This window comes from Rattus norvegicus, chromosome Y (assembly GCF_021556685.1).
Source record: "Rattus norvegicus strain SHRSP/BbbUtx chromosome Y, alternate assembly SHRSP_T2T, whole genome shotgun sequence".
Taxonomy (NCBI): Eukaryota; Metazoa; Chordata; class Mammalia; order Rodentia; family Muridae; genus Rattus; species Rattus norvegicus.
The window spans coordinates 5,485,381-5,495,014 of NC_141555.1; positions in this window are offsets into that span (position 1 = coordinate 5,485,381).

Below are 9,634 nucleotides of genomic sequence, written 5' to 3' on the forward strand. Positions count from 1 at the left end.
TTATATTCACTCTGTTGCTGGACCCACTTTGTTGCCAAAATCACTGAAAAAAATGTAATTGGAAAACAGATTTTTTGATGTCACATTCAGGAATATATATAAAGCCCCTATCAAGGAATGTTCAATTAGAAAATAAAATATGATACTCACACAATTAAGGGTCAGTAGGGTAAATACAGGTCTTTGGGAAACAAAGAAAACCTAGGAAATTGAACTGTATGTCACCGGAGTGAACTTGGTACTAGAATTATGATCCAAAAGAATCACCTCCATTCTATGTTCCTAAATGTTTTACACCAATGCCAAGCCCCTGAATAACTTTCTCCATTCAGACCATGTAAACACTAATGCAGGAAAGAGAAGTCTCTAGGCTTAGAGAGATGTAGTACGTAAAGGTTTCCACTGTGTCACAGGAGACACCTGCAAATCACACCCTTGAATCTATTCAATGTAAGGAAAGATGTTCAGCAGGGTAGGCCATGGCAGTTCTCAGTGACATCATCATTAGGCCCTCCCTGAAAAATCTCTTGTATCCTGGAGTGCACTAGCTTCTTCTGGGTGGTCACAAGTGTTGCTGTGACAGCAACTGCCTTTCCGATATTCCTTCAGTACCTCTAGGTGTTACTAATTGACCTCTAATTCAGAGTAAAGAGTCTTTTTGAGGGACAACAAAGAGGATGAGGAGATCAGAGATGGGGAGAAGGAAGCTGGCCTTCTGTCTTGGTATAAAAAAGAGGAAGAAATACGTGGATTATGGGAAATCTTAGTGTGTCCTGGGTAGGAGTTGAGTAGATTCACTAAAGACACAGACTTGACCTTAGCCCTCCACATACGGGATTCAGGTGCTGGGAGGCTCTCAGAAGCATCTGGATTTCCCTGCTTCTTATGGTTCCTGGAAATCAGAGAGTTTATATCATTAATTATTCCAAAAGCCAGGTGTTCGGAAGGGCACCATTGTTTCAGGAGACTTTATGGCTTTTATTCTTTTTGCCCAGAAGATAAAGGTCCAAAGGAAGAAAGGAAGACAAGTACTGTGTCTTTAGCTAAGGGTAAACTACTTGATGCTTTAGATTCCTATAGTGCAGTGTGTGTCTGACACTGAAATATGGGAGAGAGAAATGTTTCTAGTTGAGACTTCACCCTCTCAGTCTTCCACTAGTATTACTCTGACTGCCATTCCCTGACAGTGACTCTCTAGAGTTCAGAGTCAATAGGAATGTTAGCTGGCAGTATTTTTTTTTATTCCTTTCATTTTTTTTTTACGTTTTACCAAATATTATTACTTTTGTGATTGGATATTTCTACATTTAGATTTCGAATATTTTTTCTTTCTCAATTTCCTGCACAAAGTTCCCTAACTGGTCCCCCTCCCCTTCTTCTATAAACGCCCTTGCTTCCCTTTGACATTCCCTTTAACTGGGTGTCAAACCAAGGGAAGACCAAGGATTTCTCCTTCCATTGGTGCCCCTCAAAGCCATCCTCTGCTACATATGGCTCCAGTTTGAGCCATAGTTCTCTCCATGTACAGTCTTTGAATATGAATTTAGTACCTGTGGTTCGTTGACATTGTTTTCCTTAAGGGGTTGAAATTCCCTTCAGAACATGTAATCCTATCTCAAAATCTACCAACACGAGGCCCTTTTCAAGTTTACTGTTTTGCCAGTAGCTTTCCTTTCTGTATTTGATATGCTCTAGCTGGGTCTCTCAGAGAAGATCTATATTCAAATCCTGGCATCAGGGACTTCTTAGCTTCATCAATCTTATCTAGTTTTTGTGGCTGACTATATATCTCTATCTCTATCTCTATCTCTATCTCTATCTCTATCTCTATCTCTATCTCTATCTCTATTTCTCTGTATCTCTATCTCTATCTCTCTATATCTATATCTATATCTAAATCTATATCTATATCTATACTTTTGGTTGCTCCTACAGGTATGAGGTTATGTGGAATTTTAACATGCATTCTTGACCTGTGCAATTAGGTCAAGAATGTAGAATTCAGAAATGACAATGCCAAATAGACTCCATCCTGTACTAATGAAACTATTGAAGTTGAGGTTTCCCTTGACTTCAAGCCATTCCTTTCCCTGCCCATCTTCCTGAATCTTATGTTTGGCCTGGAGAAAGAATCATGGTAAAACATCCAAAACCCTCAACACTGGCTATGGGAAAACAGGAAGGTAGATATTATAGAACTGATATCTAATAGGACTTCAGAACTGCTTTCTATACTCCGTGTTATCTTTTGCTTTACACATGTCTCGTAATTTTTGGATGAAATATGCATTTCAGAGTTCATCATTTGAAGTAGGCACACAATATTTTCACTGTTCTGTTCACTCCAAAGCTGTGCCCCCTTTGTTGCCAAAATCATTGCAAAAAATAGAACTGGAAAACAGAATTTTTGAGTGCACATTCAGGAATATATATATATATATTCCCCTATCAAATAATGTACAATAAGAAACTGTTATACAATAGTCATTCAAGTAAAGGTCTGTAGGAAAAGACTGGCCTTTGGGAAACGTAGAAAACCTAGAAATTGAATTGTATGTCAGAGGAATGGACCTGGTAATAGAATTATGATCCAGAAGAATCTCTTCCACTCCACGTTCCGAGATCATTTCGCCCATGTCAAGCCGCTGAATAAGTTTCTCTTCAGAGCATGTAACCACGAATGAAGCAAAGACAAGTGTCTAGCTTTAGAGAGATGTAGCCTGTAAAGAATTTCGCTGTGTCACAGGAGACACTGCTGGAAAGGGCACCCTCGAATCTGATCATTGTAAGGTAAGCTGTTTAGCCAGTAGGCCATGGCAGGTCTCATTGACATCATCATTAGGCCCTCCCTGAAAAATCTCTTTATCTTGCAGAGCCCTAGCTTCTGTGATGTCACAAGTGTTGTTGTGAAATCATCTGCCTCTTAGATAATCCTTCAGTACCTCTAGGGTATACTAATTGATCTGTAATTCAGAGTAAACAGCCATTTGGGAGGAAAAAGAAGAGGATGAAGGGATCACAGATAGGGAGTAGGAATCTAGTCTTCTGTCTTGGTATAAAAAAGGAAGAAATACATGGTCCCTGGGAAAGCTCTGTGAGACCTTTGTAGGGTATGAGTGGGTTTGCTGAAGGATAGACTTGATCTGAGCCTTCCACATATGGGAATCAGGAGCTGGGAACCTCTCAGAGTCATCTGGACTTCGGTGCTTGTTTTGGTTCCTGGAAGTCAGAGAGTTTCTATCATTAATTTTTTTATTCCAAAAGCCAAGTGTTGGGAAGGGCAGTTTTCTTTCTGAGAGCTCATGGATATTATTCTTTTTGACCAGAAGAAAAAGGACCTAAGGAAGAAGGGAAGGACAAGTATTGTGTCCCTAGCTCAGGGTAAACTCCTCCATGCTTTCTATATCTATATCAGTGCAGTTTGTGTCTGACACTGATATCTGGGAGAGAGAAGTGCTTCTAGTTGATACTTCACCATCTCAGTCTTTCCAATATAATTTCTCTGACTACAATTCCCTGACAGTGACCCATTAGATTTCTATTTCAATACCTGTGATTAGCTGGAAGTTTTCTGTTCTTTTATTTCTTATTTTTTAATTTTTTTTACAAATTTTATTTGTTTTTTTAAATGTATATTTCTCTATTTACAATTATAATATTATTTCCTTTAAGAATTTCCTTCCACAAGATCCCTAGCTGGTCCCTCTCCACTTTTCTATAACCCCCATTACTGACCCTTCAAATTCTCCTTAACTGTCAATCAAACCAAGGGAGGACCAAGGGCTTCTTCTTCCATTGGTGCCCAACAACTCCGTTCTCTGCTACATATGCAGTTGGAGACATAGGTCTGTTCACGTTCATTATTAGTCTCATACCAGAAAACTTTGGCTCATTAGCATTGTTGTTCTTATGGGGTTGAAAGTCCCTTCAGCTCTTGTTAGCCTTTCTCAAAATCTACCAAGAAGAGGTCCATTTTCAGTTCACTGGTTTGCCACTATCATTCACTTTTGTATTTGACATGCTCTAGCTGTGTCTCTAAAAACATATCTATATCCGTTTTCTGGCAGAATACACTTCGTAGCTTCATCAATCTTATCTATTATTGGTGGGTGATATACATATATACATTATACATATATACATTATATATATATATATGTGTGTGTGTGTGTGTGTGTGTGTGTGTGTGTGTGTGTGTGTGTGTGTGTGTGTGTGTATCTATACACACACACACTTTTGGTGCCTTCAGTTATTTGGTTTGGTGGAATGTTAACAAGGACTCTGCGCAACTAGGTCAAGAATGTAGAATTTACAAGTGTCAATGTTAAATAGACTCCCTCCTGTACATGAAGTTGAGGTTTCACTGTTCCTTAAGCTTTCTTCACCCTGCCCATCCTCCTGTTTCTTGTATTTGGCCTTGAGAAAGAATCATGGTAAAATATCTAAAACTTTCAAGTCTGGCCAAGGGAACACAGGAAGGTAGATAGTGTAGTGCAGTTATCAAATGTGAGTAGAGAACTGAATTTATAGTCCATGTGGTCCTTTGTTTTATTGATGTCTGATAATTTTTGGATAAAATAAGGATTTGGGAGTTTATCATTTGAATTATGTTCACAATATTTTCTCTGTTATATTGACCCTATAGGTGGGCCAAGTTTGTTGCTGAATTCATTGCAAAAAAAAAAGGAATTGGAAAAATGAAATTTTGAATACACATGCAGGAATATATATAATGTTCCCTGTCAATGAATGTACACTCAGAAAATGTAAAACAATATTCACTCAAAGGTCTGCAGGGAAAATACTGGCACATGGAAAACTGAGGAAACCTAGGGAATTGAACTGAATGTCACAGGATTGGACCTGGGAATAAAATCAATTGCCAGAAGAATTTCCTTCACTCCTTGTTCCTAGATCTTGTCTACCCTTGCTAAGCCCCTGACGAACTTTCTCCCTTCAGAGCATGTAATAACTAATGAAGCAGAGAGAAGTCCCTAGCTTAGAGAGATGTAGCATGTAAAGGTTTCCACTGTGTCACAGGAGACTCTCCAGGAAAGGGCACCTCCAAATATGGTCAATGTAAGGAAATCTGTTTACAGGTAGGCTAGGGCAATTCTCAGTGACATCATCATTAGGCCCTCCCTAAAAAATCTCTTGTATGCTGGAGAGCCCTAGCTTCTTCAGTGATGTCACAAGTGTTGTTGTGACTGCAACTGCCTCTCAGGTATTCCTTCAGTATCTCTAGGATTTACTAATTGGCCTCTAATTCAGAGTAAATAGTCATTTGAGATGGAGAACAAAGAGCATGAAGAAATCAGATATGGGCAAAGGAAGCTGGCCTTCTCTTTTTTATAAAGAAAGCAAGAAAGATGTGTATATGAAAGCTCAGTGAGACATGGGTAGGCATTGAGTGGGATCATTGAAGAGATAGCCTTGATCTGAGCCTTCAACATATGGGAATCAGGAGCAGGGAGCCTCTCAGAAGCATCTGGACTTCCCTGTTTGTTATTTTTCTTGGAAGTCAGATAGTTTATATCATTAATTTCCATATCCCAAAAGCCAAGTGTTGGAAAGGGCAAAGTTGTTTTTCTGAGAGCTTATGGCCATTATCCTTTTGTGCCAGGAGGAAAAGTTTCTTTGCCAGAAGGGAAAGACAAGTATTGGGTCCTGAGCTCAGAGTAAACTCCTCCATGCTTTGGATTCTTATAGTGCAGTTTGTGTCTGACAGTGATATCTGGAAGAGAGAAGTGCTTCTACTTGAGACTTCATCATCTCAATGTTTCCTCTAGTATTACTATACGATTCCCTGACAATAATCCTTTAGATTTCTGAGTGAATAGTTGTGATTACCTGGCAGATTTCACTTCTTTTATTTCTTTCATTTTTTAAATTTTTTAAAGGAAATTATATTGCTCTTTTAATTGGATATTCCTATATTTACATTTAAAATATTATTTCTTTTCCCTATTTCTTGACGATAAGATCCCTAACCGGTCCCCTTCTCCTTCTTCTATAGCCCCCCTTACTGTGCCTTCACATTCCCTTTAACTGGGATCAAAGCTAGGGAGGACCAAGGGTTTCTCCTTCCATTGGTGCCCAAACAGGTTATCCTCTGCTACAGATGTAATTGAGGCCTAGGTCTGCCCATGTATATGGTCTTTGAATATTGGTTTAGTACACATACACCCCCCTCACACACATATAATTTGTTGGCTCCTACAGCTATGACCTTATGTGAAATTTTAATATGGATTCTGTGCAACTAGGTCAAGAATGTAGAATCCACAAATAACAATGTCAAATAGACTCCCTCCTGTACTTTTGAACCTATTGAAGATGAGGTTTCACTGGTCCTCAAGCCATTCTTCTCCCTGCTCATCGTCCATTATCTTATGTTTTGCCTTAAGAAAGAGTCATGGTAAAACATCCAACCCTCAAATCTTGACCAGGAACACATTAAGGTTGCTAATGTAGTACCGATATCAAATGGGAATAGACCACTGAATTATGTAGTCCATGTGGTCCTTTGCTGTATTGACGTCTTGCAATCTTTGGATAAATTAAGGATTTGTGAGTTTATCATTTGAAGTAGGTACACAATGTTTACATTGTTATACTTACTCTAGAGCTGGGCCCATTTTGTTGCCAAAATCATTGCAGAAAATGGAATTCGAAAACTGAATTTTTGAGTACACATTGAGGAATATTTATAAAGTCCCCAATCAAGGGATGTACAATAAGAAAGTGAAATACATATTCATTCAATTAAAGGTCTGTATGTAAAATATTGGCCTTTGGGAAACAGAAAACCTAGAAATTAGTACTGTAGGTCAAGTAATAAAACTGGGAATAAAAATATTACCTAGAAGAATCTCCTCCACTCCACGTTCCTAGGTCATTTCTATCCATGCCAAACTCCTAACTAACATTCTCCATTCAGAGCATGTAACCACTAATGAAGCAAACAGAAGTCTCTAGCTTTAGAGAGATGTAGTAAGTAAAGGTTTCCACAGTGTACCTGAAGTCACTCCTGGAAAAGGCACCCTTGAATCTGGTTCTCGTAAGGAAAGCTGTTCAGCAGGTAGGCCATGGCAGTTCTCAGTGACATCAGCATTAGGCCCACCCTGAAAAATCTCTTGTATCTTGAATAGCTCTATCTTTTTCTATGATTTCACAAGTGTTGTCGTGACAACAAATGCCTCTCAGATATTATTTCTTACCTCTATAATTTGCATATTCACCTCTAATTCAGAGTAAACAGCCATTGGGAGGGAGAACAAAGAGGAAGAAGATATCAGAGATGGGGAGAAGGAAGCTGGCCTTCTGTCTTGGTATAAAAAAGGAAGAAATACGTGGTCCTTGGGAAAGCTCAGTTATTCCTGGGTAGGGGTTGAGTGGTTCCACTGAAGAGATAGCCTTGATCTGAGCCTACCACATATGGGAATTGGGAGCTGTCATACTCTTAGAAGCATCTGGATTTCCCTCCTTGTAATGGTTCCTGAAATTCAGACAATGTAAATCATTAATTTCTTTATTCCAAAAACCAGGTGTTGGGATGAGCACAGTTGTTTTCCTGAGAGCTCATTGCTTTTATTATTTTTGCCCTGAAGAAAAAGGTTCTAAGGAAGAAGGCAAAGACAAGTATTGTGTCTGCCACTAAGTGTAAACTCCTCAATGCTTTGTATTTCTATAGTGCAGTTTGTGTCTGACACTGACATCTGGAAGAGAGAAGTGCTTCTAGTTGAAACTTCATCATCTCAGTCTTTCCACTAGTATTACTCTGATTACCATTCCCTGAGAGTGACCCTTTGGATTCTGAGTCAAAATGTGTAATTAGCTGGCAGATTTCTTTTCTTTAATTTCTTTCATTTTTTAAATTTTTTTAGCAAATTTTATTGCATTTTAATTTGATATTTCTATATGTTGCATTTCAAATGTTATTTTTTCCCAGTTTCCTGTCCATAAGACACCTAACTTGTCCACCTAACATTCTTCTATATCCTCTTTTATTGCACCTTGATATTCCTTTTAATGCAGAGTTAAACCTAGGTTGGACCAGGAACTTCTCCTTTCATTGGTTCCCAAGAAGTCCATCCTCTGCTACATTTGCAGTTGGAGCCATAGGTTTGTCCATGTACAGTCTTTGAATATTGGTCTAGTACCAGAGAGCTCTGGTTCATTGGCATTGTTGTTCTTATAGGATTGAAAGCCCCTTCAGCTCTTGTACTCCTTTCCTAAAATATACCAACATGAGGTCCGTTTTAAGTTCACTGCTCTGCCACAAGCATCCACTTCTGTATTTGACAGATTCTAGCTGTGTCTCTCAGGAAAGATCTATATCTGGTTCCTGGCAGCATGCACTTCTTAGCTTCTTCAATCTTATCTGGTTTCATGATATATATTTTTTTCTTATATATTATATATGTTATATATTTAATATATATTTTCCATGTGGACGTAATGCTCAGAATGGGATTTATTCAGTTTCCACTCTAAATTCAAAGATATTTTTGATCCCCCTTTAAAAAGGAGTGAAGCATGCTCATTTTGGGTGTCCTTCTTGGGCTTCCAGTGGTCTGTGTTCTGCATCTGCGGTAATTTGAGCTTTTGTGGCAATATCTGTTTTCGGTGATTACATACCATGTATATTTTTCTGTGGTTGTGTTACCTCAGTTAGTATTATATTTTCTAGTTCAACCTATTTGTCTATGAATTTCTTGAAATCATTGCTTTTGATAGCCGAATAGTACACCATTGTTTAGATGTACTACGTTTTCTGCATCCATTCCTCTGATGAATGCCATTAGGGTTCCTTCTAGCTCCTGGTATCATGAATAAGGCTGCTATGAACATAGTCGAGCATGTGTCTTTTTTGAATGTTGGAGCATCCTTTTCTTATATGCCCAGGATAGGTTATCTGGGTCCTCAGGTAGTGCAAATTCCAATTTTCTGAAGAATCTCCAGACTCATTTCTAGAATGTTTGAACCAGTTTGTAATCCCACCAATGAAGGAGGATCATTCCCTTGACATCTTTATCAACATCTGTCTCCAGAGTTCTTTATTTCAGACATTCTTACATGTGTGAAGTGGAATCTCAGGGTTGTTTTCATTTACATTTCCTTGATGACTAAGTATTTTGAACATTTCTTTAGATACTTCTAAGATATTTGATTTTCCTCAGTTGAGAAATCTTTGTTTAGTTCTGGAACATAATTTTAATAGGGTTATTTGTCTCTCTGAAGTCTAAATTTTCTAAATCTTTGTATGTACTGGTAATAGCCCTCTATCAGATACAGGATTGGTATAGACCTTTTCCAAATCTGTTCCTTGCTGTTATGTCCTAACAGTGTCCTTTGGAAAACAGTTTTCTACTACAGTGAAGAACTGTCAGTTAGTAAACTAGAACACGGACTGGCTACTCCCTGACTTCCCTATATGTTTTGAACAGTAATTGGGGAAACTAAACAACCATGTTATACCCCTACAAGGCATGCCTATCTATAGTCGTGGGTCTAGAGAGACCTATCAGTGATTATGGCCATCTGTCAAAGAAATGTAGGCTGGTGGAGTTTGCAGTTTTCATCCTGCCTTTTGTGGCTACAGCCTATGGTGTTATGAAACCAAGGTAAACTA